Source organism: Cibotium barometz, chromosome 24 (assembly GCF_041138505.1).
Source record: "Cibotium barometz isolate CiBa-2024 chromosome 24, ASM4113850v1, whole genome shotgun sequence".
Classification (NCBI taxonomy): Eukaryota; Viridiplantae; Streptophyta; class Polypodiopsida; order Cyatheales; family Cibotiaceae; genus Cibotium; species Cibotium barometz.
In genome coordinates, this window is record NC_141069.1 from 55,821,623 (window position 1) to 55,840,885 (window position 19,263).

The window sequence follows — 19,263 nt, forward strand, 5'->3', positions numbered from 1 at the left end:
TTTCTTATGAATCTTCCTTTTGGTATGAAGTTAGCATTCTTGAATCAAGGAAATCATGGCATTCCTAGATTGTTCTCTATACTTGAGGTCCTAATTTGTTTCCCTAAAGTTACTCCGATTCATAGATTGTCCATTGAACATTATGTAGCCATTTCTTTCTTTGCTCTGCATTGGTACTTCCTATAACTTAATGTGAAAATTTCCATTTGGCACCAGGGAATCATCACCCTCAATCGGCCTTTTCCTTTCACTTTGATGACATATGTGTAAGCCTTGACTTTGTAAGTTTGAGGGAAAAGAAGATTTGTAAGGGTAAACTAATTTTTCCATATACATTTCACTTCCTTATCCACATTAGGGTGTTGAGGTTTATCTTGAAAATATGTTTTCAAGTTGGATCTCCTCATCTGTCTTTAGAACTGGGTAAGTAAGATGAATTTGATTGAACTCCCGTGTACCCTGTATCTCTAAACCCTCTAGGTGCACACTCAGCACAATTAATACAATTTCCAAATTCCTAAAGGTTGATACGAGATACTTTGTCTGGCCTTAAGATATCAATCCTAACAAATGCATTAACGGTCACAAACTTTACACGAGTCAATAATTACTAGCAATGTACCCAAGGTATCACCCTCCCAATCTAGCAATTTATCAAGGTCCTACACATACACTATTGTTGTCATTAAAATTATTTAATATTTAAATATGAAAACCTATGATATTAATATAATTTAGCATGGTACAAAGATAAATTAGCCATCCCCAAGATATCTAAGAGGAAAATCACATGACATCTAAGAGGGTAATCACATGACATCTCTCTTGCTTGAATTAGCAAATGACCTTAGTTTTGAGTTTGCTTATAAGAGTCAATAATCTAAGATAGGTCGCTTTGGCATTTGTTGAGCATCTTATTTTGTATGATTTTCGAAATTCACTAAATACTTGATATAGGAATTACTAGAGCGGTTGAAAACTTTGAAATGAAGAAAGCCTATTTGATATATTAGCCACAAATGAGACTTTGAGAAAGCAAATGTTTGAGGCTTTAATGATCCTTAATTAATAAACCCATTAAATAATGTTTCTAAATCCTAAGGGTATGAACTACATCATAAAGCTCCTAGTCATTTTTACTACAATTTGCCTTGGCTAGTTTGAACTTTTGACTCTCATAAGCTATGGGATGGCCATTTTGCATAAGCATAGTGCCACATCCTTGCCCACTTGTATTAGTAATGATAACAAAGAATGGTTGTTGAAAATCTAGAAGTCGAAGTACTGGTTCATTTGTTAAAGCATCTTTTAAAGCTTGAAAGGATTGGTCTATGTTTCAATCCAATTCATGGGTAGATGTTCCCTCTGACGGAGTGGGAGGGTTTGATATGGAAGCCTAGATCTGGCTATTGACCTAGTGTTAGGGTCTCTTGTAAATATTTTAATGTAAGTAAAATATTATTGCTTTCAACTTTTGTGTACTAAAGGTTGCTTAAGGAACATTATGAAACTTTTTTAATTAAAGAACTTGTTTTTATGTGTTTCACAGTATGGTAGGACCTAATTAGATAGAAAAAATGAATTGGGTGAGTGGGTGGATGGATGTCCCGAGATGACATCATCCTATGGATGGGTGAACTCGAGTAGTTGGATAACTTTCCATTAGATTTACTTATTATGATCTGTAGAAAAAATTGGGCCCTGAACAAGTTTCATTTTTGGGAACCAAGCCAACGAACTGTGCCTCGTAAAGAAAAAGGAAAAAAGGTGTTGGCTTCTATGAACCAAGTACGAGACTTGTTCCATCCTCGATCACACACATTAAGTGCCGTTCGATCTAAGTAATAGATTCCTATTAGAATGACTAATTTCCCTGCGAGATAGAGTTAGGTCCCTTCGTTTGCTCGTGTCCTTGTGTTTCTGAGAGATTGAGGTGTCATCACTTAGAGATCATGGGACTTAGCCGCCTATTAAAAGGATCCCCTTGCCCAGCTAGGGTGGGGACCTTACGCTAGTCCTCGCCTCAACGGTGCCCAAATATGTCTAAGTCAAGATCTTACTTTAGCCTTACCAACTTGTATCATTGGTCCTATGTGGGTGTGCTAGCTTGTTCACCTCGAGTCTTGAATCCATTGTCACACTGAAATGCTCCTTTGCCATGGGGTGAAGAGAGAGCTCTCCATGCCTAGAGTCAGGTAACAAGAGAATGTCCTTTTGCAACGGTTCTCTCTCAAAAAGACAAGGGAAGAAGAAGCTAATGAAGGAGGGAAACCTACAATCAAACATATTCAAACAAGCATCCATCTAGCATGTAAGAATCCAATAGCATGAAGCAAGAAAGAAGAGGGAAGAAGTGGATGAGGCTTTACGCACAAGTCTCATCCACAATGAGAGCTTGGATGCCATTGTTGCTATCAACCTAAGAGGACAATTGATGGTGACATCTACCCTTATGTCACTGAAGGGTTAAAGATTTTTATGTTGTAATTTGTAACAATGGAAGAGAGGGTGATGCTCCACCTATCAAAGGAGCCCTCCTCTCCCTTTCAAATCAATGAATGAAGCCTCTTCAATTGAGCATTTTGTGTCATTGCCATTCTCTTATCTTCAAACCCTTATTCAAACACTCTCTTTACATGTGAATGTCTCATTTAGCATTAGCTCCTTATACTTAACCCAATTTTGGACCTCTTTGATGATTCATGATATAAGTGGGATAAGGAGTTATTATCTTGGTGGGCCTGTGACTTCTCAAGAAGGTAGCCCTTGCCTTATTGCCACCCTCCTTTGGAGGTACCAATGGTTTTAGCGGTAATGAGGATGTGGAAAGACTTTGGGGACCATAGGTAAATCTTTACGATTGTCCGCTGAGCAATGTTAACCCTTATCCTCTAGCTTGAATCATGAAGGAGATGAAAGGCAAGAAGCTATATGAAAATTGAGGTTTCATACACAGAGAGGGAAGTACAAAGGTTGGATTTGCACAAAATGGTTGGCTTCTGCTAGGTCTTTTCTTAGGCATTGAACTTGCCTTGGCTAGCCAAGGCACTCTTTGGTACTACCCACTCCTTATTAGTGACCTCTTTGAGGGTCCGTTTTAAGGTTGATGTTTGGATTTAGGGGTGGTATTCATCTTTGTCAAACTGATGTATCAAGGCAAAGGGAGTGCTATGTGCTAGGGGTTACCTAAAATGATAATGTATTACGAACGTGGATGATGTGTCTTGGGATGTTGGAAGGTTTGGGATATTCTCATTCATGAAAGGTACGGTGACCATAGGGGATCTCAAGTGTCATAGTTCTTCTTTGTCAGTTGACTATTGAATTAGTGTTCATAATCCATTCCCTTTCGAGGATATACTTTCTCTCATTTCTAATGGAAAACTCCACTTTAAAATAACAAATAGTTATGGATTGGGAATTATGTTGATGGTTGATGTGGATGTAGTGAGGGGTGAGTGGCCTAATAAGTTCCACATCTCCCATGATAAAACATTGTGGGCTAGCCCCGATGTCTACCAAAGGCTAGCCACGCAGCTAGGTGGTCTTTGTGGAGGAACTCTAGATCAAGGTGAGGAGGTTCCATTGTTACTTTTGTCTCACCCAAATTGTGAAGATTGATTGCATGTATATTCTTATATGAGGTGCAGTAGTCCCATAGACTAGAGTATAGTTTGTGCTCCTAGTCACTCCTTGATGCTGCTTTTGTCTTAGTGAGAATAGTACATAACAATTGATTGATTTCGTCTTGGTTGTTCGCTTGTTGTGATTAGGTAGTAAGGTGTCAACTTTCTGTGCACCATAAGGAATTATTTGAACAAGGACTCCACCACTTTGTTTATAAAATGTGCAGAGTACACCTTGTGCTCCCAGTCACTCTCGATGCATCTACTTTCTACTAATAATAGTGTATAATGTTTTGTTTATGCTTTTAGCTTGGCCATTCGCTTTTTGTGGGTAGTAAGGTGTCGACTTTCTTACACCACAAGGAACTATTTGAGTAAGAAATCCTTGATGCCTCTGTAGTCTTAGTGAGGATAGTGCACAACATCTTGTTTTGTGTTTTTTGACTGATTATTTGCTTTTGGGTGGTAAGGTGTTGACTTTTAGGTGGTAAGGTGTTGACTTTTTGTGCTCCATAAGGAACTATTTAAGTAAGAACTCTATCACTTTGTTTATAAAATGTGCACCACAACAATTTCTCCCTATTTCCTAGTGGGAAACAAAAATGATTAATCACATCCTCACAGAGGAAGTTGGTGATAGATCTTGCATATATTGTTTTTAACCTTGGCCTCAGCCTATTTCATGGAGTAATCAATGGTGACTATTTCATGGAGTAATCAATGGTACATGGCTTCCCTTAATGGGCTAGGCTAAGGAAAGCCACAAAGTCTAAACCCCATTTTTCAAATGATTGTTATCAGATTACAGAGATTAGAGGCATCCACTCCTTCTCTTGGACTATAGGCAAACATTTGGTATGCTCTTAGACTATAGAAAACCTTGGGGTATACACATTGGAGCCGACACATTGCCACATGCCTCTAAAGAGCTACTAGGAGGTAGTAGATGAGAAGACAAATAAAGAGATGATCAATTTTATGACAACTAAATCCGTGAAGGGAGTATGAAACTAATGTCAAAGCATGGTAGTTAAAGGAGAAGAAGGTGATGAGTATTATTGTACAGACAGTGAGTCAAGCAATAATTCCACACATCAAGATAGTGATATGTGAAAGATGATCTTAAGCATGTTTGAAAGTGTATCAAGTCTCATAAGATATAACTCAAAGGAGAGTTACATATGATTGAGAAGAACTTGAATATGTTGCAAAAATCAAAAGTATATGTGATTAATTGGCCACCATGATTATGGTGAGAAAGTTGAAGACAAATAGATGGCATAGATATACATTATAGGTCTTGGAAGAGACTTCGAGACATTCAAAACATCTATCTTGTTTTCACATAGGTTGCTGAACTTTGAGGAACTTATGGTGGTAAAGATGATACTTGAGGAACAAATTCTTGGTGAAAGCTCATCAAAGAAGATTGGAATGATGAAAGAACTCTATATATTGGTGATGGGAAAGCCATAAGAAGAGGTTGAGGGATGAGGACATCAAGGCCAAAGAGGTGGCAATGTCAAAAGAGGCTAAGGTAGCCAACCACCACTGACTCCACATACAAGGGGAGTCAAAAGAACACTCAAAGAGGATGAAGTGGAAGATAATCCTCTAATTGAGGAGGCTATAATGGTGAAAGAGGACAAAATAACAAAGACGCTTGCAATAACTATTATGGTGAGATGAGACATTAGGCTCGAGATTCTAATTCAAAGAAAAAAGACATTAGGAATGGTACTTTGAAGCAAGAAAATTCTACCTCAATAGAAGGAGAGAGAAAAGAAGAAGACTAACATAAATTGTTTGCTATGTGTTATCAGTCATGTATGAATGGTACATAGATTTGTCATGTACAAATCACATGACTGGAAGAGAAGACTTATTTGCATCAAAATAAGAGGTCACTAAGAAGACAAGTGTATCCACCAGAGATGATACACCATATCTTGCTACTCATACTAGAAGTGTACCTTTGGAAATTTTGGAAAGAGGAGTTTAAGATTTAAGTAATGTTCTTTATGTTCCAGGCATTACAAAGAACTTGGTGTCAGTTGGACAAATTGTAGAGCAAAATATACAAGTAATAATGAATCTAGATGGGTGTGTTGTGCAAGATTATAACACACTCAAGGCTTTAGCAAGAGGAGAAAAAGTTGGATGCTATGCCTGCATTAGAGGCATGTACATATACAAGAAGCTCATCTATATCATAGATTGAGCTTTGGTACAAGAGACTTGGTCACATAAGTATCTCTCGATTGAAAGAGGTAGATTACAAAGGTTTGGTAAAGGGATTGCCAACTCTCAAAGAACAATCATTGTCTGGGTTATGTGAACCATGTGAAAAAGCAAAGTCATCAAGAAATCCTTTCAACAAAGAAGGATATATTCATCAAAAGCCTTTGGAGCTTATACACACAAAACTGTGGGGTCCAACATAAACAGAAAGCATCGGAGGAAAGAGATTTTACATAACTTTCATTGATTATTAATCAAGGTTTAGACTTTTTTTTTAAAGCTAAAAGTAAAGTTTTTGATAAATTTCAATAATTTAAAGTAGAAGTAGAAAAGCAAAGTGGTCTCAAGATAAAATCTTAAGAAGTGATAGTGGAGGAGAGTATATGTCATGGGAATTTGATATATATTTAAAGCAACAAGGTATTAAAAGATGGTTAACTCCAAGATACATGTAACAAAGAAATGGAGTGGCAAAAAGAATGAATTGGCACATTATAACCATGTTAGATGAGAAAAACGTGCCAGAGTACTATTAGGTAGAGGCATCCAATTATGCAGTTTTCTTGATTAATAATCTGATCCAAACATAACTCCGGAAGAGAAGTTCACAAAACAAAATCCTAACATGAAAAACTTGAAAATATTTGGATGCTTATGTTATCCACATGTGCTACATGAGATACGATCAAAGCTTGAGCCAAAAGCTTTGAGGTGTGTGTTCATTGGATATGATCAAGAAGAAGTATGTCAGCACAGACATTGACTTTGATGAGATGCATGGATGGTATGACAAACATGAAGCGATCATTGTCAGATATGAGTCAAGTGAGGTTCAGCCTTTATGCAAAGAAGAAAAAGAGGAGAAAACGTCTCCATGGAAAGGAGGCCTTTGCACCATCACTAGTAATCCAGGTATTAGTGGTACTCAAGAAGTGATTCCTCAAATCAATCAAGGGAGTGAATATGTCTCCTTGGAAAGGAGTCCTTTGCACCATCACTAGTAAGCCAAGTGTGAGTGGTACTCAATAAGTGATTCCTCAAATCAATCAAGGGAGTGAAGATGTCGAATAAATTCAACCTCGAAGATCTACAAGAGTAAGACATTCAATTCAAAGATTAACATATTTCTCTCTTATGGTTAAACATTATGCTTATATGAAAAAGGTAACAAAGTTGGAAGAACCAAAAAGGTTTGAGAATGTTATACAAAGACATGAGTGAAAAAAGGCTAGGGATGAAGAAATTGATTCTCTTCAAGAGAATAAAACTTGGGATCTTACACCATAAAAAGATTGCATGAAGGTCATTAGATATAGGAGCAAATACAACTTGGGTGATGGAAGTGTAAACAGGTTAAGGTGAGACTTGCTGCAAAGGATATGCACAAACTTATGGAGTAGACTATGAAGAAATTGACTCCTTTGAAAGTAAATTTGAAACTTGAAGCAGATAAAGGATTAATATTTGAGGATGAAACCTTGTACATAGACAACTTGTAGGTAAACTCATTTATTTCACAATTACAAGGCTAGATATTACTCATACAGTTGGAGTGTTAAAAGCTAGTTTATACAAAAGCCAACACAACCTCACATGGATACTAAGAAGAATCTTGAGATGATATGTCAAAAGCATGGTTTCACTATTAGTGTGAAGATGGGTTTAAACTTTATACATTTTGTGATGTAGATTGGGCAAGTGGTCCATCAATAGACAGGCTCAATTGGGAATAGTTTTATTTCTTAGACATCAAATAAACAACCTAAAATAGCCTTGACCACTATATAAGCAAAGTATAGAGCTTCAGCATAAACAACATTTGAAGTTGCATGGATGCAAAAACTCTTACTAAATTTGGAGATAATATTGAAAGAGCTAGTACCTATATATAGTGACAGCATGAGTTCCTTTCAGCTAGCAAAAGAATCTAGTGTTTCATGCTCATACAAAACACATTGAGGTGGTGCATTATCACTTTGCTAGAGAAAAAGTGCTACAAGGTCAAGTTGATTTAAGATTTGTGAAGATGAAAGATCAGATTGTAGATATCTTCATCAAAGCATTGGCAAGAGAGAAGTTTGAAAAGTTTCAAAGACTACTTGGAGTTGAGGACATGAACTTGAGCTTCAAGGCAAGTGTTGAAGAAATAACAAGCTCAAGATGATTGAGGAGATCAAGACGAAGCCAAAAAATCAAATGGCATCAAAATCAAAGCACTCTCGTATGTTCCACAGGCACATTCTTAATTTTGTGTGTGTGTGTGTGTGTGTGAAAGTGGGTTTAGGCTATAAGATTTTTCCCACACTAACGTATTTTTAGAAAAATCATTCCCGTTGTTTTTAAAGTTTTTGATTTTTATTAAGCTGTATATAAAGGGCTATTGGCTCTCATAATCATCAAGTGACACTTTCAAGCTCCTCGCATCTCTTCTTTCTTCAGCATCATGGTAAGGGTATAGTTTGAGCATCCATATATGGAGATGATCTTCCCAATGCTTTAGTCTTCCATAGCTCATCTCATCCTCATTATCTAACAATCCCTAGCCATTATTGCATTAGTATTAAAAGATCATTTCATCCATCATATTGCATCAAAAGAAAATTAAAAAGGAGCATGGGATTTCCAAACAAAAGAACTCTAAAATTAGTTTAAAAATTCAGCTTTTTAGATTGGAGATCAAAGAAAGCGAGTCACTTCAAGCTCACTTAAATAAAAGGAAAAGTGTAATGCAACAACTTTCATGTGTTGGATCTCTAGTTTGATAAGGAGGATGCCATAGCAATCCTTCTCAAGAACATGACCTTAGAAGGATTTAGCCCATTGGTAGCTACTTGACCCAACCTTCACCACCCACAGCATTGAAGCAGTCTTGATTGAAGAGGAGATAAGACTCAAAGTCAAAGCGCGTGGACTTTGATCACATTATGAGGAGAAAGCATCGATCACCAAGACACAATAAAGTGCAACTTTTGTGGCAAACTAGACCACATGGAGGAAGGTTATTAAAAAAAAAAACGTAAGCCAACACTCAAACAAACATAATGATGAAAGAAAAAACAAATGGAGGGGCTTTCCAAGAAGGAGACCAATCATCAAAATATCTCTTTTAATTGATGGAAAAGGTCACCTCTCCCACCTTGTGTTTAACCCACTCATTGTATTCCTATCCTCATGTCTGACCCTCTTCTCTAAAGTCCATGATTATACAAGTCTCTCCAAAGACGAAAATTTCCTTGTAAAAGAGGCTTATCAGCACTCGGATCCCTCCACATAAGGTTGTGAGGCCTACTATATTTCATACTATGTCTCAGGGATGATATTCACACTCACTAGGTTCATACTCACTCTACAATGGGCTAGGACCGGCTAATGTGTAAGGGATGTAGGCAATATCTCTGAAGGGGATGAGATAAAGTCATTTGCTGAGATCGCCTTGTAGAAAATGTTGTGGTAGCTATGGTGACCCATGGAAGGTCAACTTTCACCTCCCATTGAGTCCTCCCTCACATTACATCTAGCAATGTGGGGCCTGATTAGATTGGTTCCATAGGCAATGTGGGGCCTGATTAGATTGGTTCCATAGGCAAAGGCTCTAAAACTAGTTCTAGATTGGTTCTATTTGTGCCCTCTTGAGAATGGTAACTGTTTATAAATATGTCTAATGCCTTGGGAAAACTTTGAGGTTATCTCATTGGGGGTTTATGGTTGGCTCTAGGATACACTTAGGTGGGGTTCGTGGTTTGTACTCATCTACTTACTCAAGCACTAGCTCTAGTGCTTGCTCTAGTTCAACCTGCACCTTCTTCTCACAAGATCTAGGGCTTATTCATTCTCTCTTTCTCTAATTCAGCTTGCACCTTCCTCACGAGAGGGCTTGCTTCATTCTCTCTTTATCCAACATGGGATTAGGGTACTCCTTGAGTTTCTTTCCTTGGGAAGAGCGGGTTTGAGTAGGACTTAACAAGGGAGGCAGCTTCAGAGCTCTTGTCTGAACCACTTTCAATGGGTCGCAAAGGCATTACATTATCGTTTATGTGTGCTCTTTGAGTTCTTCCTCTTTTGGACCTTGGGTTCTAGTTCATGAGCCCTTTTAGTGGATCTTGCAACCTTTGGGGCTTTCACTTGAAGCTCTTTGGCTACTTGGTTTGAAGTTGAAGCCTACTTATTGCAACCTTGGATGTTCCTATGGCTTCCACCCTCATCTTGGTTTAGACCCTTGTGATAGCATTAAGGGGGAATATGTGAATAAGTGCCCTTTGTATGCTTAACAAGTTAAGGCTCGTTGAATTGGTAGCAATAGATGCTTCTACCATGGGGTCAATTGTCACTATGCTCGTTGAAGTGGTAGTAATAGATGCGTCTACCATCGGGTTAATTGTCACTATGTTGGGACAATCCTTGTTAGCATGGTCAACAAATCTGCACTGTGTGCCTCCATAAGGAATTATGCTGGGTTTAGGCATGGGTTTTAGAGTGCTTAAATCTCCTAAGAGATTTTAATATGATGTGGGCCTTTACATCAGAAGGATTGCATCGGTGGCCTACATACCATATTATTAAGGTCTCTCACTCCTTTTATTACAACATGGCATTAAATAGAGAGGTGTAATCTATAGTTGAAGCCTATTTACGATACCCATAAGATCATACTGCTACTGCTCACAAAGGTCTTGTTGGTTCATAAGGTTTATAGCTTCCTAGTTTCCTTTCTTTACAAGCACAGTTTGCTGAGTACTATTGTTACCAGTGTAGCTCTCTAAAGGAACCGGTTGGGGGGGCTGGTAGTACTAATATATACCTCACTATAAGAGGTTTTGATAGATAGGCATTAGAGCTTGTGCATGCTAAGGATTAACTAGTAGGGATGGTAAGGCCAATGGTTAATTTGGCATGGGGAATCTATTATGGTGCTAGAGTCCACCCTATTAGGTTTCCTTTGTACCAATAATGAGTTATGTCATGGTTCTTGTGTCATTGGTAAGGTAATGAGCATAATTGTTGGTGTCTAGGCCTTAGCATTAGACACTCCGTACATTAGGGAAAATTTGGACTCAAATTGGGCCCTTTAAGGATTGCTACACATTCTCTCTCTGTAAAAATGGGCTCATCGTGAAATTTTTGCAAATCAACTCAAAAGTGAGCAGAGTTTAGACATTTGGAATCTACTCTTCTCACGACATTTCTATAATAATATATAGCATGATGGGTAATTTTTCATATTCAAGAAGTCCCAAATTTAGTGATGGTGTGGCACTTTACAATCTACTCTTTATGACCTTTCCAATCATATATAGCATGATGGGTAATTTTTCATATTCAAGAAGTCCCAAATTTGGTGATGTGTGGCACGTTACAATCTTACAATCTACTCTTAGCATGATGGGCAATTTCTCATATTCAAGAAGTCCCAAATTTGATGTGGCACGTTACGGTAACGTGCTATGCCATCACCAAATTTGGGACTTCTTGAATATGAAAAATTTCCCATCATGGAAAGGTCGCAAAAGAGTAGATTCCAAATGTCCAAACTCTGCTCACTTCTAACTTGATTCGTAAAAAATTTCACCATGAGCCCATTTTTGTAGAGAGAGAATGTGTAGCAATCCTTAAAGGGCCCAATTTGAGTTTAAATTTCCCTTAATGCTTATATGATTTCGGTATTAAATTATATACCAAACCATGCTTGAGGAATAGATGTGGGTGTCATGCTTGAGGAGCTAATTGCTAGCCTTGTCCTTGGGGTTGTCCCTACCATGGATGACTTGAATAATTGATTAGATTATTTATACCAACTCATCCACGCTCATGTCCTTGGCCTAGGACTCTAGTTGATGTTGGTTGGGCACCCTTGACTATGACAATGAGGCTTTATATGATGCATCCCCTATCTCTTGGTTCAAGTGGATGACTTTTATATCCTTGTCTTATAGGTCTACTACCTCGCAGAGCAACATTCATCAAAGATGTAGTCCCTACCTACTATAGAGATGGCCATGAAGCCTCTTAATCTTAAGATTGATCATAAATCAATCGATGAGCGATAACTGTATTTTTTATTTGGTTCTAGCAATGTAATATTGCATTATTTCTCCCTCCTCTTTCTTGAGGTTATGGATTTGTGCAAATAGGGCTCTGTCTAGGTCCACTAGGGGTGTATAATCCATAATGAAATTGTATCTCAAGACCTCATAGTCACTGGCCTTTTCAAGCACATTTAGTGATCTAAACGATTGGCCTACTTTGCCTTTAAGGTAAAGGTTGAATGAGAAAATCTTGATGGGATTATTAATCCTTCCCATGGCCTTGCAAATTTGAAACTTCTCTAGGTATTGAATGGAATCTCTGCTTTAATGAAATTTGAAACTTCTCTAGGTATTGAATGGAATCTCTGCTTTAATGAAATTTAGTCATCATCCTTGAGATGTGGATTTTCTTGGTTTTACCCAACTTTGAGCCTCTAGGTGCTATGGTGGTTGTAACCCTCTTCCCATTTCAAATGACATCCTTATCGAGTCTTTTGCATACTCATGTGGTGGAAGAATATAAGGAGGTGGTTGCATAAAACCCTATGTTTTTAGGTAGAATGTAAGTAAGTGGTGATGGAATGTAAGAAGGTGGTTGCATGAAACCCTCTATTTTAGGGTATGGGATCTTTTTCCCTAGGGGTTGGGCTATGTAGTTTCTAATGGCACTTGTCCTCCACCAACTTAGCCTTGAGTTTGCTAGCTTGATGCACGACTAAGGACACATTCAATGAGTGCTCATGTGGATCCCTTTGTGATGAGGTAGTTTCTGACACTAACTCTTTACCCTTCCCTAGGTTCCCTATTCCTTATCCAAATGGAGAAGAAGCTAGAGCTTGGTTACATGGTAAAGGTGCTTCTATAACCCGAGGGATTCACTCTTAGAAAACTTATCATGTCATGTAAGTGTACAAGAGGGGGGTTTTTTGAAATGAGGCATAAGCCTATAAGGTAGGGGTAAGGCCATGTATTTAAGTGAATACTAAATCTTAAATTTAAGTTAGGGGGAGTGGGCCTCGCGCAGAGGGGGGGGGAGGATGGGGAGGGGTATATCAACATTAAGGATACTTTTGATGAACAAAATTCTTGCAATGTTTTGGTAGCATTCCAACAATACTTTTAGCTATGAGAACATAAGCATTCCAAAAACCATTCACTTGTACTACATTGGGGATTCCAAGTAGTTTATAGTGATAACATCTATTTCTTAGTAGCATGCATGAAGTACTTATGTTTTCTCAATAAGGTTCAAAGTAACATACTTTAATTTAAGGAGAAGGGGTTTGTAAATGCTAGAGAAAAAACATAGATATAAGGAAGGGACTAACATAGACATTTTTAAAGGTATCATTATAAGCTCTAATAGGGAGGTGTTATCATCTTATGAGCATCATATATAGGGGGTTTTCTTGAGGTTCATGCATGCAAGTGATGTTTCCCTTTATTGTCAGTGAAATCCCCCAGGTTCTATAATTGGTTCTTATGGAGAGTAGGACTCGTGCTTATGTATTGGTGCTTGGATGTATTGTGAAACACTTGTCCTTGTTGGTATTGTTAAAGAGACATGTCTCATTTACCCTAAAAATGTGATTGTTAAGCATCTTTATCAATCATAGTCTACTTCGGATAAACCTAGGTTAAGATTGATACAAAATGTTTAAATATTATGGCCCCAAGGTTTGATTGCTTCCTATGGGAGCGAACCTTAAGGTTTTTTGTTGTCTCTCTCCTACTCCTCACTCATGCTCCACCCAAAAATAAGGTATTTAAATGCCTTCTTCATAAAATATAAGGTGATGTTTTACAAAGTGAGTTGGTGAATCCGAAGCTTAGAGGACCGCTGGTGGCTCTTGTATCCAAGAGTTATGTTGTTCCTCCACTCACATTTGTGTTTCATATTTTCTTCCAAAGCTCATTGCTTGAGGTGGATTTGAAGGAGTCTAGATTTCTTAACATCACTATATTGAGTAGTAGTCATTTTTTCTTAGATCACTCTACTTAGGCTCATGCCTATAGGCTCACATATGTAAGTTCACACCTCTAGAATCATGTCTCTAGGCTCACGTATTCAGGTTCACATCTCGAGGCTCACGTATTCAAGTTCATTATATAGGTTCATGTTGTGGGAAAAATTTACTTGAGTTTTTCACACGTGTGTGCATTAACATCGGTTATGTTTCCATCTATTTGTATGTGTCATATATGGTGGCATTGATGGTGGATATTAGGTTTTTTAAGATCTCAATCAGCTTCTATGGAGTAATCGTTTTTCTCGGGTCTTCACATCTTTGGCATTGTTTTTACAGGTTTATTATTTGTATTACTTTTGTGGGACTAGGATCTTGTAATTTGTGGGATTAAGGTGTATAAAATCATTAGAAGCTTTTGTAAATATTATGTAAAAAGGAGGCTTTAGTGGGTTTTTTGGAGCTTTTATAAGCTACAAAAAACTTGCTTTTATGTAAAAAGGAGGCTTTAGTAGCTTTTTTGGAGCTTTTATAATCTACTATAAGCTTTGCTTTTTAAATCTATATAAGTTTTAATGGCTAATGAAGGGAAGATTATTATGAAAGAAAGGTAAAGTGTGGATTGGACAACCCTTTTTTAATAAGCTTTAAAGTCTTTTGCTCTAAATGTTTGTGCTAGTGTAAGAGAGGAGGAGAGAGCTTTATGTCTGTCTCATGCACTTGTATGAGAGAGAGAGAGAGAGAGAGAGAGAGAGAGAGAGAGAGAGAGAGCACTTTGCTTACCTACACATAACAAACATCAACAAGGTCATCAGCACGATGATGAACTTCATCATCATCATCGCCTTATAGTAGGCGGTGGCACGAATGTGAACAAAGGAGGGATAAAGTACACAGTGGCAACTCTTTATTAAAAAGCATTTATGCATGCTTGACACCATTGCTTGAGGGATCCTAAAATTTGGATTCTAGGGACTGTTAAAAGATGGACAAACTTGTGGATGTGATAGTGCAATTTAGTTAGGCAATACACATTGATGCATTATATTATAAATCCTAAAACACGCCACATTTTTGGTGCTTGTTGGTGTTTGGCATATGACTAGGTCAAAATTTTATTCCCGTGTTTTGTTTAAATGTATCCATGTGATGATAATTTATGGTGATTCTTACAGATGTACAAGATATGATGATTCTACAGAAGTGTTCAGTTGAAGTTGTTTCATCCCGTATTTTACGAGAGGTGATCAATTTTGCTTGCTCATATCACACATGGGTTTATGAATTATGGGGGATGAGTTTGTCATTTGGGATTTTCTTGCTCATATCAAAAATGTAGATGAGATCACACATGGGTTTCATGATCATCTCTCTATTTATGATGACATTACTATGGACACTTTGGGGGGTATGCACACTCTTGTTTAATTGTATACATACCAAGAGCTCTTTTGTGTGTTAATGAGGATATTGAGGAGGATATATTGGCCATGGGTTCATTGTGTACACATGAGGCTCAAGGTGACAAAATACTTCAGGGATAGGTTGTTCAAGTGGCTTATACGTAAAAGTCAGCCATTTGGTGATCCATTGGTTGAAAGAAACACGATGTTTGCATGGTTTGGTTGTGAAGACACACCTTATGATGCTCCTTTGGCTTATGTTGATAAGCAACAACGGCACTTCATCATTGACCCTAGAGAATGTGGAGTGACTGTTCATGGGACCATTTTATACTTCTTGAAGAAATAATCTAAAAACTCATAAAATTACATCATAATTGAAACAAAGACTTGAATTAAATTGAAAACTAAATGACATAGTATTATAAAACTCAAATTTAGGAACTTTAAAAAATATGCACAATTTTGGGACAATTCTTTGTTAGATCCAATACAATGTTTATTGTGCGATATGCAAGATTTATTATTGGATGTTCTCAACAAGCATTTGAATAATGTGATATGATTTATATACTATTGTACATTTGTAACAAGTATATATGATGTTGGTGGGATGTAAATTTGCCTGCACACACACACACACACGTACACCAAGAATTAAGTTTGTTTATATCACATAGCCTCTAGTTGACCATCAAACACAGAAACTTTAACAAAGAAAGGATATTCAATGTAACTTTAAGTTGTAAGAAAGACTAGGTGCTAGAATTAAAAAGATCACCATCTGTATTGAATCAAAATTCTTGAACAATGGGTGAACCATAAATCTAAAAGCTTAAGAAAGCCTTACAATCTGAATAATGATTGAACTATGAGTTTGGTAGCTTCATACAACATTGCTAAAAGATTACGAAGCTAGTTGCCCATGTGCTAACAAATCATTCTTGCTCAACTGCACTGACATGTGATGGGGCCTCACTTTCATGTTGATTCAATTGATTCTGTTTGGCCTTGAGTATTATAGCCTTTGGAATCTTGATTTTCTCTGGAAGTCATCCACCCTTGGGCTTCCATGCCCAAATGATGCAGCTAGTGTCTTCCCAGTGCTAAGGATCATTTCTGTTCTCTCCCCAATACTTGTTCCAGCAATCCTTATAAACCTCCACATCACTTGCATTCTTCTTCTTTGAAATTGGTGCCCAATATTGTATCTGAACTTGTAGGTAGTTTATCGAGTTATTGTTTTGATCAACGTCACTTGTTGTCACTCCCAACCATATTGGGTAATTTACATCACAAGGTTGTACAAGCACAAAATCTCCATATTGAGTAATTTGCATCACAAGATTGTACAAGCACAAAATCTCCTTTAGACACATGCAAATTACCCAACCATATTGGGTAATTTGCATCACAAGGTTGTACAAGCACAAAATCTCCTTTAGACACATGCAAATTATCCAACCATATTGGGTAATTTGCATCACAAGGTTGTACAAGCACAAAATCTCCTTTAGACACAGGGTTGAACTCTTCAGCAGGTCTGTTGTGCATTGGACCACAATAATGGTCCTCATTTACATCAAACCCTTCATCTACATTATCCTCCACTTGAAGGTTAAGAGGCTCAGCTTTTTCGCATACACTCCTTGGCCAAAAGTCATGAAATCCAATGTCTTCCCTTGCACTAGGGGTTTGCATGTTTAGCATAAGATTCTCCTAATAGGCAAGGACCTGATTGATCCACTTAGCATAATCACTTTGGTCTCCTTTCTCTTGCAAGTGCTCTTTCCACCAATTGACATGTTCTTTTAAGCCCTCCGCAACCTTCTCATTTTACTTAACATACTCAAAGGGTGGCAATACTTTTGGAAAACCTTCCGGAAGCTTGGGTCCTCCCTGGTCATTTCTCTTCCATAACTCTATAGGCGTTTTTCTGTAAAGGTGTTTTGAGTCCGTGTATATATGGGATGCATGGTGTGCAATAAAACTTTGCCCTGAATGCCCTGGCAAATGTACAAGCTGAGTGATTTGGTAGTGAGCTGGTATATGCACGTGTCTTTTTTTGGGAGCAAATGTTGGGATCTAGAAGTTTTATAGTAGCAATAGTGTGGTGTGCGGGTGGTCGACTACTACTTCTAGTGAAGAAGAGGCAGATATGGCTTTCCTAATATTAGAGCAACAAGGTAATGAAGATAAAGAAGTGCATGAAGTGGGTGCTGAGGGAGAAGATACCTTGGGGTCGTATGAAGTGATCGAGGAATTACTGCAGCCAAAGATAGAAGTGAAGAAGAAGCAGGAGCTGATTGAAGGAATGCTGAGTTCGGATCTCTCAAGTGGAGAAAAGGTTAGGTATGTTAATATGCTGTCTCATTTTCCAAAATTGTTCATCACCTCTTATAGAGAGATTTGAGGATTTAAAGGGCCAGACTTGAGGATTGAATTGAAAGAAGGTGTAAAAACAGTTAGGCACAAGCTTCGCAGGATGGGACGAGAACAAATGCAGGCCCTGAGAGAGGAAGTTGATAAGCTGTTGAGTGCAGGTTTCATTACACAAGTGGACATAGCTGAGTGGGTGTCCTACAGTGGTGAGTCCAAAGAAGAATAGCAGGTGGCGTATATGTGTGGATTTCAAGCCTTTGAATGCTGCTACAAAAAAGGATTCTTACCCCCTACCTTTTTTGGATGAGATCTTGGATACTGTAGCTGAATATGAAAGGTATAATGTTTGTGATGGGTTTTCAGGTTATTTCCAGTTAAAGATTACAGAAGAAGATCAGCACAAGACGACTTTCATTACACCGTGGGGGTGTTTCTGCTACAAAGTTCTTCCTTTTGGATTGATGAATGGGCCAACCTACTATCAGAAAAGGGCAAATTGTGTATTATCTCCTTTTTTGAACAAGTTTGTGAAGGATTTTATTGATGATTTTTGTATATACAGCTCCAGACAAGAGCATTGTGATAGGCTAGCTACAGTTTTTCAGCATTATGATGAGTGTGGTGGTCAATTAAATCCAAAAAAGTGTTTTTTGGCTCAACCGAGTGTGAAACTCTTGGGCCATGTTGTTTCAGAGAATGGTATTGATCCAAATCCTGATAAAGTCAAGTCTTTTCTTCTTCTTCCTACACCAAAGAATACAAGGCAACTGGCTACTTTTGTGCAAAAGGTGAAGTATATGGCTCGATTCATCTCTCTATCTTCACAGTTGTTATATCCTTTGCAGCAAGCAGCAAAGCATGATCCTTTGCATTGGTCAGAAGAGTGTGAGGTAGTTTTCCAAAAAGTGAAAGAGGTGTTGGGAGCTATTCCTACAATGCAGGCGCCTAACTGGGAATAGGTATTTTATGTCAACCCTTCAGTAGGTGAAGATGCAATTGGAGCTATGTTATTACAAAAGGGGAAAGAATCACATTATATGCAACCAGTCTACTGTGCTAGCAGAGTAAAACTTGCTAGAGAAAGGTTGTTATGAGAGGTGGAACTTGTTATGGTTAGTGTGATGTATGCATGTAGGCGGTTCCGCCATTACTTGTTGCCTCGCCCCTTTGTGTTTTTGACGAGCTACACTTTTTTACCTCAGTTGATAAATGGCACAAATTTATCTAAGGCTATGATGAAGTGGGTGATTGAGTTACAGGAGTTTACCTTCTCATTCTTGGTGAAAGAGAGTATCAGGGCTACCTTAGCTGATCTATTAACATACAAGGAGAGTCCTCTTCTTATAAGGGAGGAAACCATCAAGAAGCCAGTTGAGGATGGGGCTGAATTAGTGAATGCACACTTATTATATTTTGGCGGTTCTTACAGAAAAGCCATGATGCAGCCTCAGGAGGTTTGGTGCTTTATGATCCACAGGGTTGCCTTGTTTTTAAGAAGGGTGTTAATAGCAACAATGAAGCGGAGTATCTGACTTTGGAAGTTGGATTGCAAATATGCTTGAAGCATGGTGTACACAAGATTCGCATTCGAGGAGATGCATTGCTTGTGGTAAAACAGGTA